This window comes from Stigmatopora argus, chromosome 2 (genome assembly GCF_051989625.1).
Source record: "Stigmatopora argus isolate UIUO_Sarg chromosome 2, RoL_Sarg_1.0, whole genome shotgun sequence".
In the NCBI taxonomy this organism is placed as follows: Eukaryota; Metazoa; Chordata; class Actinopteri; order Syngnathiformes; family Syngnathidae; genus Stigmatopora; species Stigmatopora argus.
Genome location: NC_135388.1, coordinates 14,366,839 through 14,389,546, shown reverse-complemented (window position 1 = coordinate 14,389,546; position 22,708 = coordinate 14,366,839). Strand labels below are relative to the sequence as shown.

Here is a 22,708-nt window from a genome sequence, read left to right as displayed (position 1 = left end):
AATATTAAAAAGTCTCACTGACCCTGAACAGAAAGATGACGTGAATATAAAGAATTAGTACTCTGTGACATGCAAACGGTGCCCTTGGCCTAGGTGCTGACCTAAAATGAAAAAGGGCTGCTTGGTTTGTTATTATCAAAAACACAAAGAACAAAAGGGAACAGCTGAGTCAGTGGTTGTTAAGAGTAATGACCTGTTACGTGGCACGCAACTGAAGGTCAAGTTGACGTTTAAAACTAAAGCCTCTGAATTCATGTTGCTTTATATTAACAAACTGTCTACGCTTTTTTTTAGATTAAGAACTTGCTAGGCAAACAATAACTTTCTTTTGATAATACAACTTTAAAGCGGATGGAACCCAATGGTGTGGGATAGTGGAGAGGAGAGCATTTAGAACGTCTGCTTCACAGTTTTCTGGTATTATTCTGATTCATTAGCATTGGCATGTTGATATTCAATCATTTTACGAACCGCTTATCTTCACAAGTGACATGGGGGTGGTGGAGCATATCCCAGCTAACTACGGGCACCAGGCGGGGGACACCCAGAATTGGTGGCCAGCCAGTCAATTTCTAAACATCTTTTTCATCCAGCTGTTTGTCTGTCAGTCTGTTTATCCTTATTCATAGAATAGAAACAAGAGTAACAATTAAAAACAAAAACATGAATCTGAAATATGAGTATATTATAATTTAATATAAAAGTAAAGTCAGGGCTGAGTGCAAAATGTTAGTTAGAAATAGTGTTCTAAGATGTACCATAAAATGTAGCGCTCAGTGATGGATTCAAAATGTATAGGAAGTGACTTTTATAATTGGTAACTGTGGCATGATTACAGTGCCATGGATGACAACTGTGGGGAGTCTCCATAGTGACCAAAGTCCACTTAAAGGGTTTCATAAGAACACTGGGTTATGGTGATTGCATTCTGTCCACCACAAAGTGTGCAGGTACAGCTTGCTATGCCGGTGTAATACAACAGATGAAGTGAAAGCAATGCCATGGAGTTAAAAAATTGGCACACTTTTCAGCCACCGTGACAGGCATAGTCAAGTCGTAAAGTAGAATAATGTCAACGCTTGATCATGGATTGTACCAATGGCAAATTCAAGCTCAATGATTTGCAGTCTTCAAACTGCTTACTTCCCACTTGATTACACTGGGTAGACTGTTGCAGCCAGACTGAGAGGTCTGGCCAGATGAGGCCCCCATGAATAATACCACATCTGCGTAACGAATGCCGACATTAAGACAGCACATTAAGTAAGTCGACCAGGCTTCAGTGTTTCGAGTCACTGATTACATCTTAAAATTTGTGTGCTTTTTTTCCAGAGTAGATTGCGTTCGTCGATGTGTGCTTGTTTGTTATAGTCCCTAGTAACTCACAAATTAATAAGCACTTCTTTTCATTCTGTGTTTCAAAAATGTAATGAAAGATGACAGTGTCCGAATAAACAGCACTGAGAAAGAAACACTTCTACACTTGGAAGTAGAAGGCTACCATGACTGAGCTACAAAGAAAGCTCAATCTTCCTGAGCACTCCCTCGGAACTGAGGGCCAAACAAGATGGGGATAAAAATATTTGATAGCCTGACTGCTGGAATAGATTAAAATCAGATCTCAGGCTTTTTCAAGTGATCAAAATGCAAGGCACCTTATCCAACTTGGTGAAATATTTGTATTTTAGAGTCCATAAACAAGGCGCGATGTTGTCCTCATGAATTCACTGATTTTCTCTCTCTAAAGAGCAGCAGAACAGCATCTCCTATAGTAAGCTTTTTCTGTGGATTGCTGTTACAGTTCTGCTTAAAGAGATGAGCACAATGACTCAACCGAATCAATTAAAAACAAGGGCATGTATTAAAGACAACTATAGTGACCTCGGCACCCTGGAACTTTCAGATTACGTCTATACAGTATGTCAATGCAGATAATAACTTCTTGCCATTACATACAACTTGGGTTTTGAGTCAGTTTCCCCCCAGGAGATCTGTTGAGTACTGGAGGCAACCTTCTTTCTTGATGCTGGAAAAAGTCATACAATTGTTTCTGGCATATAAAACCCTGCATGGCACAGAGAGATACAATAGAACAGTTGTGGCTGACAGAGGCATACGCCTTGCACAGTAACCATGGACTGTATAGTTTTATTTCTGTTATTATCATTTTAAAATGTTCATGTACTGTTCTAATTATTACGCAATGCGCAAGAACTTTGTTCTCATTTTTGACAATGTATATGTATGCTGTAATTTGAGTTATTTGCTTGCTCGAGAGGAGCAACATTTAAATTAGATTAAATTACATTAGATTGGATAAAATTAACCTTTTTTGTATTGCGTTTATAATTATGATTTTGAACATGCTTGCATATTTCATAAGTAGTGCAAGGATTTTATATATATTTCTGCATTTCAGTTTGTCTGATTTGTAATTTACATATCAGTTAGATTTACAATTCATATTTTTGTTGTTGTTGACATGGTGTTTCACTTGAATTACCGTAATTTCCAGGCCATATAATGCACCATATTATAAAAACGCACTGCTCAAATTAAAATAGTAATTACAATCCGTATATACGACACACCTGATGATAAACCGCACGTGTCCATGTCATAATATTATAGATAGGATACTTATCACATAAACAAAACTACCAATAAAACATATTTTTGTACAAAATAAGAAAGAGCGGTCACAGCTCCCATCACTATCTTCTGCCGTAAACTTCTCACAGAAGCTGCCCATCCGGCGCCTCATGAAAATTCTATCGATGTTCCAATGCCTCTCGAATCTGACAAAGAGGACTTGGACTAAAGCTTCCAATAATCTGATATATATATTTTATATCTAGCAGAGAGCAACAAAAAGAGTAAAGTTCTTAAAATATTTACATTTTTTTAACATATAGATTATAATTAGATATTAATACATTACAGTCTTGTCATGTGCCCATAATGGGGACATTTAACAAATACACTTTTTTATAATTATACTTCTCTGGTCTACATTATCCATGAAATTTGAGGAATTACTGTACCAACTACACAAATTCAAGAGTTTGATAGTTTAGATGAAGGCTTTATGCTTCACCTTTTTTTTCTCACAAGGCCAGAGGAAAGTTGATTGTCAAGTGTGCAGAGTAGAGGGTATGATTAATTGTTTGATTGAACATTTATCAAATTATTTTATAATTTATTAATCGATCAATATTGTTTTAAAAGTCGCAGTCATTTTGGGACTCCTGGTGAATATGAAGATCAGGAAAAGAGCAGTAGCTTGTTTAATGATTGTTTTCTTTTTTAACATTCCAGTTGCATATAATGCCAAATGAATCGTCAGACTCCTGGAACTGCAATCCTAAATGTGAAGTCAGACAATATATTTGCCAAAAAAGACAGAAATTTGATTGTCAAGATAACAGAAACGAGATTCCCCACAAGGCAGAACTAACACCTGTCAGAATAGAGACAGAGTGAGTGATTGGTCCCAGTTATGCATTGGTGATATAACTCATCAGACTTTAGTGAAGGCACATGCCCAGACTTTGCTGCTGAAGCTCAGTGGGGGTTACTGGCTGACATAAAAAAACATTTTTCAAGCATAAAACAGATTGATACTTCTGCTCATTAATACCCCAGCATTTTGGGTCTGTTTAGTTTGAAATGGATGAGCCAAAGAGGCATAAAAATCATTTCTGGAACCAGATGTTTTACCTGATGTATAACCTGGAATTATTACCCTGTAAGACATTTTAAAAAATGTAAGTCATGTCTGACTCAAACAGCTGATTTGTATTCATGTGAGAATTAAGTCAGAGAAGCTATAACCCCAAAATACTTGTATGCAAAGCACAAAACATTTTTGTTTGCATATAAATTGTTAAATAGCTGCATTCTTTGGGGTGTTTTTGTGTGTGCTAAGATGCATCAACTCAAATATTTTCTACCCGTTTGAGCCAAAGTTGAGACAATTTATTAGACATGATAATTTTAACCTCAGCAAGTTGCCATCTTTCCTCTTACTAAACTTGACTGACATAAGTAGCACTGAAGAGATAAGAACATAAATGCAATTGGGGCATTGCAGAAAGATTTGTTTATGAGGAGCTTTACACTTGAGCAGCTATATTTGTTCTAATATATTCAGTCATGACTTCAGTCTTCTATTCAAAATCACAGAATTGATTTTGTTTGATGGCTTTACATAAGAAACTTCCAAAGAAGCCTAACTAGGTCTCCGTGAAATCACAAATGCAATGAGAACACCCACACTAGATTTCTAGAGCTTCTAACTTTTCTCAATGTGATTCTTTGTCATGGAGGATCATTATTTTAGGCTTACAGCAGGCATGGACTACAGAACAATGCTACCCATAGATATTTAGACCACTTTTCAAAACGCCACACTTGAGAGTAGGAATTACATTTTTTTTTTCTTTCTTTGCAATACAGTCATTGAACCATTGGAGGGTAGGAGGGATTATAGTTAGTTGTAATAAGAGCTTTTTTTCAATTCTCATCTTTTTTCTTTTATTTTTGCACTTTATTAATTTCGCTCCTTCATGTAGCACATGGATGAAAGTCATTTGCCCTTATCTTACTGAGGAGAAACAATGCTGTTTAACTTAACTAAAGGCAGCTTTTTGCATAAATATTTCAGATACTTATAGCCTAAAAAAACAACATAATAATTTTTCGGAAGAAAAAAAAATAGCACTTGAGTATTAGTCGCAGGCCCAGCCAAACTATGGAAAAAAAAAGCGTGACTCGTGGTTAAGAAAATATGGTAAACATTTTAATTCATACAACTAACCTCTTCCAAGGTATGCATTATTTTTCCCTGACCACTGTAAGAAATACAATACAACCTGAGAGTGTCTTATGACGACACAGTGCATCACAGACGTATCTGCCATTCTGGCTGTGGGTAATTCCTTGTTTACAACTGAAGACATGCCCTATTGTGGTGTTTCTTCTATGTTAATTTTTCATTTTTTTTTTTTATTGAAAAAAGGAGAGATGTTTCTTTACGATGAGAAGTCGTGACCTAGTCACAAAGAAGAATCAAAAAAATGGTGAAAGGATTATGTTTTTACAGATTTACTGCTTGGCTGCTAGAAATGGGGTAGCTAAGTTTCAAAGCTCAAAGAGACGTCGGCTGGCTCAGATCTGAGCTGTAAGATGAAAAAACATTTTGGCTTTGACGATTATCACAACCGGGACAAATGTGTCCTTACAAATGCAGTAAGGTTGAAGGTGATAGACAAAGAATACAGTCAAATGTCTGAATCCTGTATTGTTAATTTGTGCCACTCTAGGGTGGTATGACAAAGTTTGGGCATCCCAAATAATTTTCTAGATTTTTCTTATTGAATCATTATTTCTGTGCCAAATGTATTGGTTGTCCAGCATCACAAAATGGGAATGTGTAGGTTTGGTTTAAAAAGTATGAGTCTCCTTTTCTAATCCCACCTTCTCTGCATATTGGAAATCCAAGATCCATTGACCGACCACGCAAAATCTAGTCACAATTTATTGAGGATGAAACATAATAGCAAAATGATGCCAACAAAGAGATCAGATTGTTTTTTCTCCTTTTAATTACTCCGATACATTACTTTAGAAAAAAAATGCTCACTTTGACTCATTTTTTCCACGTTGAGTAAAAATATTATTCATTCATTCATTATCTGCGCCGCTTATCCTCACAACGGCCGCGGGGGGTGCTGTAGCCTATCCCAGCTAACTACAGGCACCAGGCGGGGGACACCCGGAATTGGTGGCGAGTGAATCGCAGGGCACAAGCTGACGGACAACCAACCATTCGCGTTCACTCATACCTAGTGGCAATTTGGAGTGTTCAACCAGCCTACCCTGCATGTTTTTGGGATTTGGGAGGAAACCAGAGTACCTGGAGATATCCCACGCATGCCCGTGGAGAACATGTAAACTCCACACCAGAAAGCCCGTCCCTAGGATTGAACCCTTGATCCCCGAACTGTAAGGCCGATGTGCTAACCATGGCCAGACGTCACAAATATTAATTTATTTAAAATGAATGAATTAATGAATGAAAAAAAGCAATTGTATATTGTAAATAAATTATTCAGAATGAATGTTTCTGATTATCATATGCCAGTTAGTGATATATTTTTTAGCTTTATGAGTCTTCTCATTTTTGCCACATCCACATCACAGACAAACAGAATTCAGATTGAAGTGAGGGTCATCTTTTCATCTCTTTAGAGCTAGAAAGAAAATCACAGTACTAAATCAGTCAAGTACCTCCACTATTGGAGGGATTTTATAGGGCTATCAATCCTCCAAAAATTATATGAAAGAAAGTCTTCACCTTTCAAGATGTCTGACACAAATTTTCCATTTATTTTTATATTTTGACATACATAATCAAACGTAATCATACATATACTTATGATAATCATGAATATTCATTATATTGATCTGTTTTATTTGGGGGGTTGGGGGCATCGGGATTCTGGAGCTTTGCAATTTTCATCATTGGTTGTTAGTGAAAGATTTCCAGGGAGCTTCACAAGTTCTGCCATTGAGCTAAACAATTTCTCCCATGAAAGGCTACAACAGAAAGCAGCACTCAGCAGATTTTGTATTTCAGTCATGAAACAACAACTCTCTCAAATATGTTAATCAAGCTCGACTAGACAGTCAGTCTCTAAAAATATGAATGTTCAGATCTGTATCATTTAAATTGGAAAAACAAATCAAATTGAAGGGATGTTGTTATATAAAAGATATTCAAATTGTTCAATTACTATTATTTCATGCACGCAGTATTTAAAGTGACTCAGATTCAATTCTATGAAAGTCAGAAAAATCTTATCAGGGTTATCTTGTGGTCAGCTCAGTGTACCTGTATTTCGAAGATCATGACACCAATGGCTAGTCTCTCAAATGAAGGATAAAAGCAACAGACTAACTTTGAAAGATACTGTGTTAACTGAATACTGTTCAACATAAGGATGTGATTTTTGCGATATGCATAGATAATAGATGTTCCCTGAAATTTGTAAGGGTTTAGAAAAGCAGGTGACTTGCTATGTATTATGGTAATGAAGTTTTGTTTGAATGAGCTTTCCATTATTTCTTTCAGGTAAATGAGATGCATATCTTAATTTAAGTCGAAGAGTCAGTTAGGTCAAATCCAAATAAAACTGCAGCCCATCTGTAATTGTGAATCAAAATCTGCTACGACTTGAATCAAAAAGATGAGTGAAATGTTAAGGCCTGCCTCGTAAAGTTGAGGGATAATAAATGGAACTATATTATAAAACGGAAAGAGAAATTTAACTGTGTGTTCTGTCAAGAATGTCATTAAATATAGTAGGCTAACTCATAAAAGTCCTTAAGACGCGATATGCAAGATCAAAGTGGTAGCTCGGAAGTTGTACTGCATATCAAAAGTTAAATTCTGAATATAATCACCCAGATTAGTGAGCGAATAAATCACTAGCCAGGAAATGATAGGGCACTATTTAGATCACTGTGTTTTAAAGTTTTTTAAAGATCAAAAGATCACTTCCAAGTCTTCCTGTGTGTAGTTTGCTTGTTCTTCCTCTGTGGGTCTTGTGTGGGTTCGCCTTATCCCCCGTACATATACATGCACGGTAGAAAAATAGGTTGAAACTCTTTAAATTGTCTGTAAGTTGCGGTGTGAGTGTATATCAGGGATCAGGGACCTTTTTGACGGAGAAAGCCATAAACAATTCATATTGTTATTCCTTGACAGCCATACTAAGTATTTAATAGTAAAAATACATGCAAATGTGTTCATTGTTTTGTCATTTCAACACTTTTAAAGTAGAAAAAGTCTATGGATTCTTTTGACAACATTGTTACGCTGTTCTTAATCAATGAGAGTATGTATTCAGAAGAGTCTAATGATTAAAAACAAAAGTGGCGCTAGATGTAGTGTTGCTGTCACAGTGCCGACGTGCTGCTCATTAGTGCGTTTGGGACTCAACTCTCTCACCAGCGGTTTCCATATTTTACCTCAGAGGTTAGCAGAGAGCCATGTGCACACATCAAAAGAGCCTCATTTGGTTCCCGAGCCATAGGTTCATTACCCCTGGTATAGATGCTTGTTCATGCCCTGCGATTAGCAGATGACGACGCCCGTGACACCTTTACTATAGTTGGTTATTTCTTCTTCCATCTGATGTCTTTTATTTCAACCAACTGTGAACAAACATACCCTCTGGCCCCACGCAAATTTCTGCATAGCAACACTATCAATTACGATCACAAAATAAAATAAAAGTCTGAAATTACATACATCATACAGCAGGACACGGGAATGCTATTGTTTGTCCACCAAATTGCATGAAATTTGAGCGTTTTCAAGCAAAACCAAGTTATTTTCAAGTCATTTAATTATGGTTATATAATCTGACCCTTAACATGCTTCATAAATCATCCATCTGCCTCCAGTTAATGTGAGACACTGTTTTTTTCTTCAAATTGACTAATGGACACAATGAAATAAAACATCTGTCCACAGTGATTGTCAGAGTTGCATTTTTTTCAGGAAAATTTACATATTTACACTCATCTTCTACATACATATTTGTTGAATGTAGATGAGAACGATGGAACTAAAAGTGAAGCCAAGTGATCAGACAATGAAGATATGCAAACAAAAAAATCTTTCAAAAGATTCAAACCCAGAACCTCATCAAGTTGCTGACATATTATTAGTCAAATTAATTTCCCCCATAAAGAGAGACATCCAACACTTTGAACAAAAGGAAAAGAAATGGAGAGACATCTTCTTTTTCTTTGTCAGCACGTGGCTTATAAAGAGACAAGCTTTGTTGTAGAGAAAAAGGCTAATGATGTCTTCTAACCATTCCATTCCTATTGTTACAGAGATGTCATGATTGAATGCACAATGGAATTATGTTGTTTTTTTCCCCACTTTATAATGTTTCAAATTGCCTTTTTAAAAAGGTTCCTATCATACACAGCTTTCAAAAACACGCACATTGCATTTTTATTGGTGTCACATCCACTGCACCATCACTCTTCTGTCTGCACAGAAAATAAGGTGTCAGGTTGGAAATACCTCCTCTGCTATGATCATATTTATGTAAAAGCTTTACTTGTTCCACTGGCAAATATATGCGCAACATATTTCACTTTCACATGCTGTAAAATTCATGTACTTTATGCATGTGATTGAAATTGCTGTCACACTGCAAATCCTTCATTATTATTTGTGTATGCCCCAGTAGTTACCTTTGTCCGTGAAGTATTTGTATTGGATTATTGATGATTTTTGTTTATGAATAATTAATGCAGCAATATTGTTTTATTTATAAAATCTATATCTGAAGTAATTTGTGCTCTTCGTGATATCTTTTATATTCATTCCAAATTAGTTTTGACACTTTATCCATTCATTCATTTTCGTAACCGCTTTATCCTCACAAGGGTCGTGGGGGGTGCTGGGGCCTATCCCAGCTGACTTCAGGCCAGAGGCTGTATCGGTAGCTAGCCGATCGCAGGGCACTAGCGGGGAGAAAACCATTCACACTCACACCCATACCTAGGGGCAATTTTAGAGTGTCCAATCAGCCCAGGAAGAACACGCAAACTCCACACACCCTTGATTTGTTTTAACCTTGGACTATATTTCTGCTTGTCTTTTATTGAGACTTCACCCTGCTTTACCTATTTTGGCTGCTACTTTTCCGAGTATATATTTCAGTTTTTTAATCTTTGAGTTACTGTACTGTAAATTTGTATATTTCCACATTTCTCTCATTTTATCACACAAGAGGTTGTATGGTAAAATAGGTAAATTTGAATGTCAGTGTATTGCAATCATTGCCCAGTGATTGGCTAACAACCAATTCATGTTATCCCTGCTTAGTGCCCACAGTTGGATGGGATAGTTTCCAGCACCCCAGTGACCCTTGTGAGGATAAGTGGTACAGAAAATGAATGAATGAATGAATACTCTAATCAAAGCAATCATATGGTTTAATTGTAGTGTACTGGAGGCATGCATGTCTGGTGATAAAATGTTGGATGTCCTAAGACCTATTATATCTTTGTCCTGAGAAAACTGGCGTTCAGGTTATTGGTGGCCCTACTAGACACAGGCTAGTTTTTAAGGATACCATTTGAAGCTTTGATAACACGTTTACCTAGAGTGACTCAGCATATTTACCTAGATTTTTCTTTCCAGTTGCTCATAAAGAATTTCTCCAAAACTCCAATTTTCCATTTCCTCAATATTAGAGTTTACTCCCCTTTTTCTTTGGGGAAAAAAATTACCTGACCTACCAAAGCTCGAAAATAAAGAACCTTGACCCTTGAGTGATATAAACACTCTGTTTACTCCCTTTGCCCTCAAGCTAAAATATGACCGACCCTATCAAAGCATCGTAATTGAATGTTATATCCAAGATCTATTGAACATGATGAAACAACTCAATTTAATTCATTTTTATCATCCACCAAGTTTTTACACAATACAAAAAGATGATGAACACTGAAGATAACACTCTGTAGACCCTTTAAATTTTATTATCGAGGATGATTTTTTTTTTTGAGGGTTAGTGTGAGAGAATAGGAGAAAGGTGAATAAAATACCCTGGGTTGAGCCTGGAATCCTCCTCATAATGTTTGGTGCTGCTGTTCCTCCCTGGTTGCCCTCTGAATTTGTACCAGACAGCGTTGCTGTTCTTTAACAAACATGTCTCAGTCAGCATGAGGGATTTACTCTTCATCTCTATCTGAAGATGCAAAATCTTCTGGTTTGCATTCATTCCCACTTTCTCTTGAGAGACCTCTTTGTCCTCTTGATCTTCCTGAGCTCCTGAAAAAGTCTTATCCAAGACCAGTTTGACAGTGACGTGTCTACTTATGGCTTCAATTAGTAGTCAACTGGTGTCCATTGATTCATAGTATACCCTAATATCCTCCATACGCAAGATATTTTTTCTTGTGTTTTCCAGCCCATTTAAGTTAGGATTTTAAGGTTTTGCTATTAATTAAATATTACACTTAAGACCTTCCTCTCTGTCAGTCTAGGCACAGGTGTCAAAGTGGCGGCCCAGGGGCCAAATCTGGCACGCCGCATCATTTTGTGCGGCCCGAGAAAGTAAATCATGAGTGCCGACTTTCTGTTTTAGGATCAAATTAAAATGAAGAGTATAGATGTATATTAAATTTCCTGATTTTCCCCCTTTTAAATCAATAATTGTAATTTTCTAATCCATTTTTTTCAGTGTTTTTAGTTCAAAAATCATTTTGTAAAATCTAAAAATATATTTAAAAAAAGCTAAAATAAACATTGTTTTAGATCTATAAAAAACTGAATATTCAGGGCTTTTAATCCAGTTCTTTTAATCCATTTATTTAAAAAAATCTAAATATTATATCTAAAATGGTCCGGCCCACATGAAACCGAGTTGACGTTAATGCGGCCCGCGAACCAACCCGAGTCTGACACCTTTGGTCTAGGGTGTAGTCTGCCTTTTGCCCTAAATCAGCGGAGATAGGCTCCAACAAAACCCTGCAATCCCTGGATGTTTGAAAAAAAATAACTTCATGAGTGTGTTTTTAAGCCCATAATGCCCTACCTTAAGATTCTCTGAGTAGTAGTACACATTGAGCAAGTTACAGAGTATTTTACCATTTGGTTAGTGGGTAAGTGGCTGCACCAAAGCAGCAGCAACGTATCTTTGCATCATTTTTTATTTATTATTTTTTATTTAGTTATTTATTTTTATGCAATTTCTTGCAACCAATCAAAAGTGCTAAATATGCTAATTCTACTTCAAGCATTTATTAAAATCTTGCACATACAGTTGAACATAGTGTGGCTTTGTGGAGCAGTGATGAATATGAAGAAAGAGAGAACAGCAGTGTCAGTGTCTTTGACAGGTAACCTGGCCTGGATGCATGCAGGTGCATTGAATGCATTGGGAAACTCTAAGATGATACAGCATGTAAAACTTTATTATACCGTATATTATCCACAACATGGATCCACATAAGACCAGCTCGACATAGAACTAGATTAACATACGAAGGTCTGTCGGAAACAAATGCGGTCGTAAGTCGATGACTGCCTGTAGTAATACAAAGAGCTCCGCCTTAAACCCTCATGACAGTGCATACACAAGCAGTGATGTTATCAAATGCAAAACCTCGGCTAACAGAAAAGAACTAAGAAGCACTGATGTAAATCATCCTTGTCCTCCTCAGGGAGTAGCTACATGTTTTGTGAGCAATCTGAGCAAAATATAAAACAGCAATTATAACAAAGTGGAATACCCTCTTATGTTGAGCGACTCAAATCAACTACAACTAATTTTGAAATACAGCTTCTGTTGTTTGCACCAGGATTTCATCTTTTTGCTTCTAATGAGCACGCTGGATCACACCTGCTGTTAAAATACATTTCACTGGTTTTACTACAGTCATCCAATAATTGGCCTTGCACATTGCACATCTGCTACCTTTTTATCACAAGTAGAGGATGTGGGGGGAAAACACAAGACGATGTATTTAGTCTAACAAATTGAGTGAGGGTGCTTCTGTGCTTTAAGTGAAGCTGTCTGTGCAGGGCTGGGTGGGTGCCTTACACGTTTTAAGGGGTTGTCAAAACATGGTAATTATAATGCAGGCAACCATTCCAGGGACACGGTGTCAGGTTGCAACTTTTATGTAGTATCTTTTTAAGTTTAAAAACTCACTGCTCAACACGAAAAACAGCAAATCACCACAAAATGATTGATTAAAATAAGGTTACAATAGGCAAAGATGCCATACATTTGTTAATGAATATTTTGTTCACGGGTTTATGCAAAATAAATTAAAGTGATGTCCACTGTGGAGGGGACATAATACAGAGCAAGAAATCACTTTTATCCGCATTTTCGAGTGTGAGTGAGTGCATTTTTTTGTTATCTTGGGACCATATTTTCCAATTAATGCATACGCATGATCTAAAGCACAGGTGTCAAAGTGGAGGCCCAGGGGCCAAATCTGGCCCGTCGCATCATTTTGTGTGGCCCGAGAAAGTAAATCATGAGTGCCCACTTTCTGTTTTAGGATCAAATTCAAATGGTTATAGATGTACATTACATTTCCTAATTTTCCCCTTTTTAAAATCAATCATTGCAATATTTTCAATCCAATTTTATTTGTTTTGTGTTTTTAGTTCAAAGCGCATTTTGTAAGATCTAAAAATAAATATATAGATATTTTCCGTTTCCCACTTTAATATTGAACATAATTAAAAAATATATTTTGTTTCCATGTGAAATGAAAAACATGATTAAAAGAAATGTTCTATTACTAAGGAAAAAAAGCTCAAATAAACATTGCTTTAGATCTATAAAACCGGACTATTTAGGGCTTTTGATCCAGTTCTTTTAATCCATTTTTTTTTTTTAAAAATCTAAATATTAGATCTAAAATGGTCCAGCCCACATGAAATGGAGTTGACGTTAATGCGGCCCGCAAACCAACCTGAGTTTGACACCCCTGGTCTAAAGTGAAGAGAAATGTTTGTGCCAAATTCTAAGTTCCAATTTTGACGTTGATTTAATATAAATATAAACATAACAGCATGGTGAAAGAGTGATTAGCACATCAACCTCAAAGTTCTGAGATCGAGGATTCCGCCCTTCCTATCTGGAGCTGACATATTCTCCTGCGTGGGTTTTCTCCGGGTACTCCGGTTTCCTCCCATGTCCCAAACACATGCTTGGTAGGCTGGTTGAACACTCTAAATTGAATAACAGGCCAACTCCACACAAGAAGGTTGGAACCCATCAGAGATTAAACCCTCATTCTCAGACTTGTGAGGCGGACATGCTAACCACTGACACACCGGGCTGGCCAACTGGTCACATGTTGAATGTTTATCGTACGATCCTTAAAGATTTTTCTGAACAAAATGTATAGCAAAGATGGCATGGTAGAATGTAGGTTTATATATACATTCCTCCCTGTTGGTCTGTAGCCCTGCCTGCAGGAGGTATTAGCAGCCGTGCCAGTAAAGCTTTGAAAAATGTGCTTCATATTACACTAGAACCCACTTAAAGATTCTCTCTGTGCTCTATGTTATTTGCCATTTCACATAAATTTATAATTTACCCCTGTGATTGAAGCTTCATATTCTATTAGGGTGCTAGAGCTATACAACATTGTACAGTTATAGTTAATTTTCTTTGCAACAGTAGAAAAACTTGCTAAAAAACTGCTAAAACTGCTAACTACACTGTTTTCATGGTTTTAATTTCCAGTCCACTGGAACCTCAAATTAAAACTCATTCACTTCCAATCACTTATTCATTTGTCTTTGGAAACACTTATATATGATTTTTTTTTTTCTTGTTTCCTCACATATGAATGTAAAACAACTCCAAACGAGCAACCTGGAGTACAATTTGAATGCTTATATAAAGGCCAGCAGGTGCCAGAGAAACATTGGGTCTGCTCAGCAAGCATCAGTAAAAAAAAAAAGTGGGAGTTTAGAGGAGGGACCTTAAACAGTGCAGCCGAAATAGATGAGTAAAGACATATTTAATGGCAGTAGTTGGAAAATATGTCATCACTCATAAAGGGTAGACAATATTTAAACAGATTAACGCAACAAAAATATGTCTATTAATCCTTCCCATTATAAGAGAATAATAAGATTCATCCGCTTATATTTAATCAGAGGCAACAAGACATTCTGGATAAGGTATCGGAGTTGATCATTTAATCAAGGATCTCACAACCAATTTCAAACATGGGAGGCACTGGAAAGATAGGAGGATAAATAACCTTTTGTAACACAATAACTAGACCAAATGTGATTAATTGCAATGCAAGGCTCTATCTCATAAATATATGAGAGATAGTAATTGCAAAGTATCATCTTTCACTTACCAAGCAAGCTTTAAAATGTAATCTTGGAAAATTATGGGAACATTTTCTGTGTCCTATAAAATCGATTCAAGAACAATATGCTTGATTAAGGCAGCAAACTCAGAGCCAACTTGTGACACCTGCGATCAGTAAAAAAAAGAAAAGAAAAGAAAACCAAAACTCAATATTCTTTTAAAATAAATAACGTTTTTGGATAACCCTTCACATAAAAATGACATTTATTTTAATTTTAGGTTATCCATGTCGTTATGCATAGAGTATGCTGCAATTGAATTTAATCAAAATGATTAGGGGTTTTCATTATATTGTGCCATCAAGACCTCGGCAGAATCTACAACAATTACAACATTAGTAAACAACAATTAAATGTGTCAATGCATTTAAAAAAAAAAAAAAAAAAAAAAAACAACAACAACTGTTAAACACGATGTTCCAACAAGAGAGCTGAAAATTATTCTGTAAATGTGGGAAGTCTTTCCAACTCCAACTGCGTCACATCATTCTTTATATATTGAGAAAGTCCTATTTCTGTCAGCCTTAACATCCTTCTCACAAACACGCACTCACACAAAAACACGTCAATTAGCACCTGTAACGAAAAAAAAACTAGTGTAGCAAATAAAAAAAAAAAAACTCAACACCACATTTTACCTAATCTAAACTGTGTCCAAATTTAGTAATTTATCACAACACTTTATAATTTTGTACCTATGGATTAGTAAACTGCGAGTACAGATTTCATTTTTTAAACATCAGTGGACATCAAACAAAGAACCAGATCACACATACATGTCATATATATAAATCCAAAATTGATGTACCCTACGTGACCCCGAAAAGCTAAAAAGGACAAGGTGACAATTATGAGAAAGCAGACGCATGTCTTTTCAAGAGCAAGCTGCCTTTTCACAATTTTTGTCAACAACAGTACAGTCAAAATATATGTATTTAGATGAGTAACTGTTAATTGATAGAGAGCCGTTTTCCACTACAACACAATACTGAATTGCTCTTCATTTTATACCTCACGGACATGTTCATTTATTGTTTCAATTTCTTAGCCATCCCTAACAATAGCAATCTTGCAAACCCATGCGGCAAACTCATTACAATATACAAATGAAAATGCCAGGTGACTTGGTAATGAGTGACAAATGCAATTCCCCTTGCACAAAGTAGAATTTAAACACCTCCAGTATTGCGCTCTAGCATTGTGGTCAGAGAAAGGAGAAGAGAACAAAATAATTTTCATTTTTTAATAAATATCTAAATTCAAGTCAGGATTGAAGAAGGGAACATAACAATGAAAATAATCCCACTGAACAGATGCTAATTCCTATTTTTGTTGCCAGTGACCTCTCTTGGACTGACTATTGTTTTATTGCTTGTTATGTCATGTTACAGTATGGTGCTCATACAGCTCATTGCAAAAAATGCCTTAACAGCTCACTGATCTTTATCTTTCCACATTCAGTCATACGTTCCATTTTGCCTCTTTTCAAGATACTGGGTAGTAAATTGTAGTACTGTACGTAAACAATTTGTTTTTCTTTTTGAGGTGCTGTTAGGCACATATGTCACGCTATTATCACACTAGTAAAAGACTCACTAAAATGCCCTCACGCACACTGGTCAAATGTTCTCACACAAACACACTAGTTAAACATTCTTTCTATGCACTACTACAATGCTAATAGACAACTGGTAAAATGGTCTTACTCAAATTAGGAAAATACTCTTACGTTTATTAGTCCAACTTTATGCAAACAGTATGCGCAGTTGAAACTTTTAATATATGTCAAATTTGTAAATACGTACAAACTCACTGGTTATTCATATAATGTTGTTATGAAAGACCTTTATCAGCGAATAAACACATTGTATTTGTACTTAAGATACTAAGGCATATTTATTTTTAAATTTGAAACAAGCAAAAAAAGTATTCCATAACAGACAGATGACCACAATCATACCGCCCCCAGCGGGAATCGAGCTCGCACCTGCCCCCACCAAAGTCAGCCGAGTGAACCACTTTACCATGAGGCGGCATTAATACTATACAAACCATTTTTTGTTCTTTTTATTGTTTGGCAACTAGTTTATTAGCAAATATGCTGTGGCTTGCAAACATTTTGACCTGACTTTGATTTTAATGGCTCACCAGCCACGAACCTCACAGCACATCACTGGGGCATAGCCAAGTGGACATGTTGAGTTATTGTGCTTGAGGCGATGGTACTCCACTGCACTTCACAGATGATCATTTCCCAATCCCACAGCTGAAGAGCACTGTAATTGCTACGATGCATCCAGTAGCCAGTCCTTATCTGATCCAGTGACAAGAATGGTCCCTATTTTGTCGGTTTCACAACCCTATGTAATTCTGTAAAGCCTGCATCATTTCCTGCAGAAGAGATGACCGTGACTTTGTCACCCAAGGGTCCCAGGGCTTGATTGGATGCACATAGAATTACACAGCAAATAAATCACATCTTCTCCGTTCAAAGACGAAACATTAGCCCTGCAGGTCACTTGGTACCCACACGTGCACGCACACACACTCATACACACAATGACGGCTTTGATTCACTTAGCTCTAATCAGATACATGACGAGACACATGCAATACTGGTGAGACAGGTATTATAGAGCATTACTGGCATATTCCTGGGTTAAGAGTTATGAGCTTTTAAACATATCAGATAAAACCATGACAACAGCATTGGGTTAAGGTATATTTAACTTTATTGTTTGCATTACATAGTAGTCAGTAATTAGTTTATGAGAGTATATATGTACATTTTTATAGACATACCTAATAGTTTTATTTATTCTATTTTATTTTATTTCCATTATTAATCAGCCTTTGCCATAATAGCAATAACCTAAAAAGATAGTATTTGCCATAGCTAAATTAAAAAAAATGAATTAAGGTCTATGTGTTAAGCCTTTATTGCTATCTAAAAAGATAAATGGCTAAATAATTGATTAAATCATTATCATTAAATCTCATTGTATGTAAATGATTTTCATTTCAAATTGTATATGTGTATGACATGTAAACAAAAAAAGGTTCTTGTTCAGTAATCCTGTCCCAGGATACAAAGTAACTTGAATATTCCCTATATAAAACCTTGTGAACTGACATTCAGTCAACTGCCATAGAAATATGTTTTGTTGAGTTTTTTTCCTATATGATTGATTCACCGGACATGGTACACAATGGGAAAACAACCATTCAAAATCACATTTATACCGAGAAACCATTTGACATGTTCAATCAACCTATCATGCATGTTTTGGGGGAATTTGGGAGTAAACCAAAGTACCTGAAGAAAGCCCAAGCAGGCATGGGAAAAAAATGCAAACGCCACACTTGTATCTCAGAACTGGGGGGTCTCATGGTAACCAGACATCCACTGCCCTGCTGGATGTAATGTGTCAGCTATTTAGTAAATTTGTATTGGAAGAACCTTTAGCCCCAAATACTATCGTTGTTTTTGCAGTCGAATATTAGCTTGAATGATTAATAGTCTTTTTTTTAAATTAATAACAAAAAGTGTTTGTTCCAAATGAGTCACAACACTATGCCAGATACAAGAACCTTCCAAATATGTGATCCTCCATGGCCAATAACCACATGCAGTGCCAATAATAATAACTCTATAATTAATAAATCTTGGCAGTAATAAGCAAATTTTAAAAAGCAACTTTTAATGGCTGTCTGCAGGGGAAAGCAAAGATAACAATTATTATTCATTATTTATTTTTTTACCCAATTATAAAACTGGGCTAGCAATCCACCCTTTCCCCAAGTCAACTGAGTTTATCATAAAAGTTCCATAGAAACATCCATGTGTGGTTTCTTTGCAGACCACTATCACATGCTGTATGTGCTTTGTTCCATACCTAGAATATCTATTATAACTGCAATAGTGAAAGAATAAAATAAATCACTGTATGAAGGAAAAAATCATTTCGACATACAGAGTATGCTGTAGTAAGACTAAGACAAATTGTTCTACATTTCTAATGTAGATTGTTATAAATGTAGATATAAGAAATAAAGAAGTTGTGCATCGCTTGAAAGTGCGGTTTCAGTGCTATAAAAAATAGAATAGAACAGTTCTCACTCCCCTTTAGGAAAAATTTGCTTGCCACCGCAGGATAGTCAAATCTAGTAAGTAATTTATATACAGCATACAAAAACAATTATAGAATAAATGGTATTAAAGAGTCTAGTTTATCTTAACATCCGCCAGCGATGCTGGTATTATATGAAGGAATAATTGACCGGCGGCAGCGCTTTTTCTTGCAGAGAGGGAGTCTGAGTCTGCAGCTGAAGGAGCTGCTTTAAGCCTCACAGTCCCATGGAGGAGGTGAGAGGGGTTATCCATGAGCGATGTGAGCTTTGCCAAAAATCCTCCTTTCACGCACCTCCTCAATGGAGTCCAGGGAGCAGTCTAGGACAGAGCTGGCCCTCCTGACGAGCTTGTTCAGTGTCTTCCTGTCTCTCTTCTTGCTCCCATACCACTGCATAATAGAAACTGCAGAAGCCACCACAGTATCATAAAAGGTTTTAAATGGGTACATTTCATTAGGCCGAGAGTCCTCCTGTTCTTACTAGAACGATTATATAGTTTTCCTACTTTGACCCTGCAATCATTAGTTAACATCTCCCTAATCGTCCCACATCCTACAAAGAGCATTAGCCCCAAACATAAGTATTGGTCAGTAGTTTGAGCACCAACTGAATTGGTGTCCACCCAATGTGTGGGCACAAGGAGATAAACAACTGTTCACATTAACGTGGACTATTTTGAGTGATCAGTCAGCCTCACATGCCTGGTTTTGGAGTGTGGGAGGAAACAATGGCATTGTCACTTTTCCCGTTTCAGAAATTCAAGCATAATTGGGTCTTCAAACTCACTACATATACCGAAAATTTTACTAAGGTGGTATCATTGCAGACACAGCTCAGAGCTCTTCCTTGCTTGTAGCGTGCACGTATGCACATTAAAAAATCACCATTTTTTAAAACATGTTTTTTATTTCAAGTGTTTCATTTTAATCTCATCTTAAATGTGATATGTACACAATATATAGGTATTCTACATTAGCTATTACACATCATATTGGATGTGAAAGTTTACCTTTTTCAGAATTTACAGGATCGGGAGATATTTGTAATATCCTTTTTTGACAAGTCAGAAGAAAAAAACTAAAGTTGTGGCAACAAAACATTTTAACGATCCCTTTTTCTTCTTTTTTTCTTCAATAATTGCGAGATGCTGGTGTGATGAAAGTAATATTTCAGTAGAGTGTATCAGTGCTTTTCCAGCATTTACAGAGAGATGGAAATAATGATCAAAGGGACGAAAGCCTCTGTTAGGTGTATTATTAGTGGCTCACTGGATGAATTATCCATCCAGTATTCATGGTGTGTATGAATGATTCACCAGACAAGCTATCTTGTATGTGTCATCCATGTCTCTACACTTATCAGGCCCCCAAGAAGATGTAAGACAGCCATTAGTCACTATGAATATTTCATTCTGCAACACAGAGGTTGAAAATGTTGGTTGCCAGATGTTGCGGTATTAGAACCCTAACCTCGTGTTTTTTCAAATGCAAAGGTTGAGGTTGAGTTACAGTATTTAATTTAAGTGGCTAGTCCATTTTGGTGGACAAGACCATGACTTGAGAGAGGTCTGGATAATGTAGCATCATCCGTACACTTTGCTTACTAAATTATAGTGTGAAACCACCCAATGTAGGAACTAATTTCAGATGGCGTATACTGTACAGTGCAATGTGACTTTGTTTGAGCTATTCATGGAAGTGAATTGGTTTATTTGTAATCAAACACTAGTAGTATATGAGTTTTGCACAGTGAATGACACAACTGATGTGGGAGGGTTATTACAGAAGAGTGAATCCACTCATAAATAAATCCCAAATTAACTTCATTCATAGGGACATATTTTTAATTCAGATTGTTCTTATCTGCACCTGTAATTGAAACTGCAATGAATACACATTATATTAAATTATCTTTGAGTGGCATAATGTAAAATTATTGCTACTTCAAAAATCAATCCCTGTTTAACAAGGCCATATGAGAATCACAAAACTGCAATAAACTTCACCTTGATATAGTGTGTGCTACTCAATAAATTTTGAAGGTTTGCCGTACGGGAAGTGGCATTCCTATTATCTTATCTTATTGTCTGTTGGAGGCCAAGCTTGTGAAACAACAGATCTATACAATTTCAGTAATTAATTTATACGTGTAATAAGAACATTGCAAAATAGTGGGATTTCAAAAATCTGCTGAGCTGCCTGAATTGGAAAAAAGTGCAACTTGACTCACTTTGCTTATTTAACAGATAGGTGTTGTTTCTTGTTCCAAATCCCCAACACCTGTGGGAGGCCATAGGGAGGTGGCATGCTACATAAAGGGTTGCCACTTTTGCCAAAATCATCGTGATAGACCAACCTTGCATTTAACCTGAAATGCTGTGAAATGTTTTTTTTTCATTCCTCTTCCTTGACAGGGCAATGATTGGGCAGTTTTTTTTAATAAAATAAATTAACAAATAAAATAACAATTACAATGTTAAAGTTATGGACAAATGCAGTAATGCGCCTTGTAATCAGATATGCCTTAAATATTGTATGCAAACAATATTGCACCACAAAATACGGTGCACCTTACAGTCCAAAAATATAGTACACTGAGATGTTAGGCAATCATTAAAACGATTTTCCAACTTATACTTGGATTCATTCGTAGTTGCAAGAGCTGCGTCTTGATAGTTCATGGAGCTATAAATTAACTCATGGTGATAACGTAAGCCGTTTTTTTGTTGGAGACTTAATTTTCCAACACATACCTATTCTTTTTCTTAAAGCAAATGTATCTAGGGTATTTGGAATTGTCAAGTTTTTCTTTGCATGTATTTTTTGGCATGAAGACTTTTTTCCACGTATCCTTATAACAGCATTGGACCAAAAAGCCATAGCATATTTCTAAGCAATAGCAGGAGCCACAACTCTAAAAGGATTCTAACATGGTAAAACATCAGGATGATACCTCTCCATTATTCGTGCTATGACCATAATTTTCCATGGAGCGTTGCCAATGGAATGTAGTGACCTCTGCTTCATGCTTCTGACTATGTGGGGAAAAACTAAAATGTTTTTCTCTCTGTACACACACCAGAGAAAGAGTGGCCATTATGAAGGAAAACTCAGTAGGCAAAATTCTTTGAAATTCCACAAAGACCAAAGACTCCAAACAGTGATCACACACTGTTCACATTGTGTGAATCTGGGCCAGGGCCTCACGAGTAATAAACTAAAGGAAGCTGACCTTTAATTTATCTATTTTGCAGTAGATATTGGTGCTGTAACCTCATGCAAGTTCTCTACATATGTATCAATAGAATATGTAAACATTTGCAAGGTTTCATTGCTTTATAGTACACATGATGCATTTTGAACAAAATGTAAATACACAAATACCCCTGGTGACATTGTCCAAACCATTGCTTTTTAGATATTAAATCAAAGGTTTTTTTATGGTAAAAAAGAGCCACACTTTTGGTGGTAGCAAATATCTGCACACTACAATTGGTTACTATTTTTCCTCAAATGTTGCTTGTACTTACAGTATGTTCCCCTGCACCAACCCACTCCTAATTTATACTTAATGAGCAATAGTACGTAATACTTTTCAGGCAAGCCAAAATGTCTCTGGTGTCTG

The 22,708-nt window shown here is 36.3% G+C and overlaps 1 long non-coding RNA gene across 1 annotated transcript in view; it reads left to right on the top strand.

Annotated features, from left to right (window-relative positions):
- The window catches only part of LOC144064326 (uncharacterized), a 37,925-nt gene extending 17,736 nt beyond the window's left edge, over positions 1–20,189 (top strand). Inside the window, exon 3 of the long non-coding RNA XR_013296771.1 lies at positions 19,259–20,189. This is a non-coding gene — a long non-coding RNA (uncharacterized LOC144064326). The remainder of the gene's footprint in view (positions 1–19,258) is intronic.
- Positions 20,190–22,708: the final 2,519 nt, after the last annotated feature.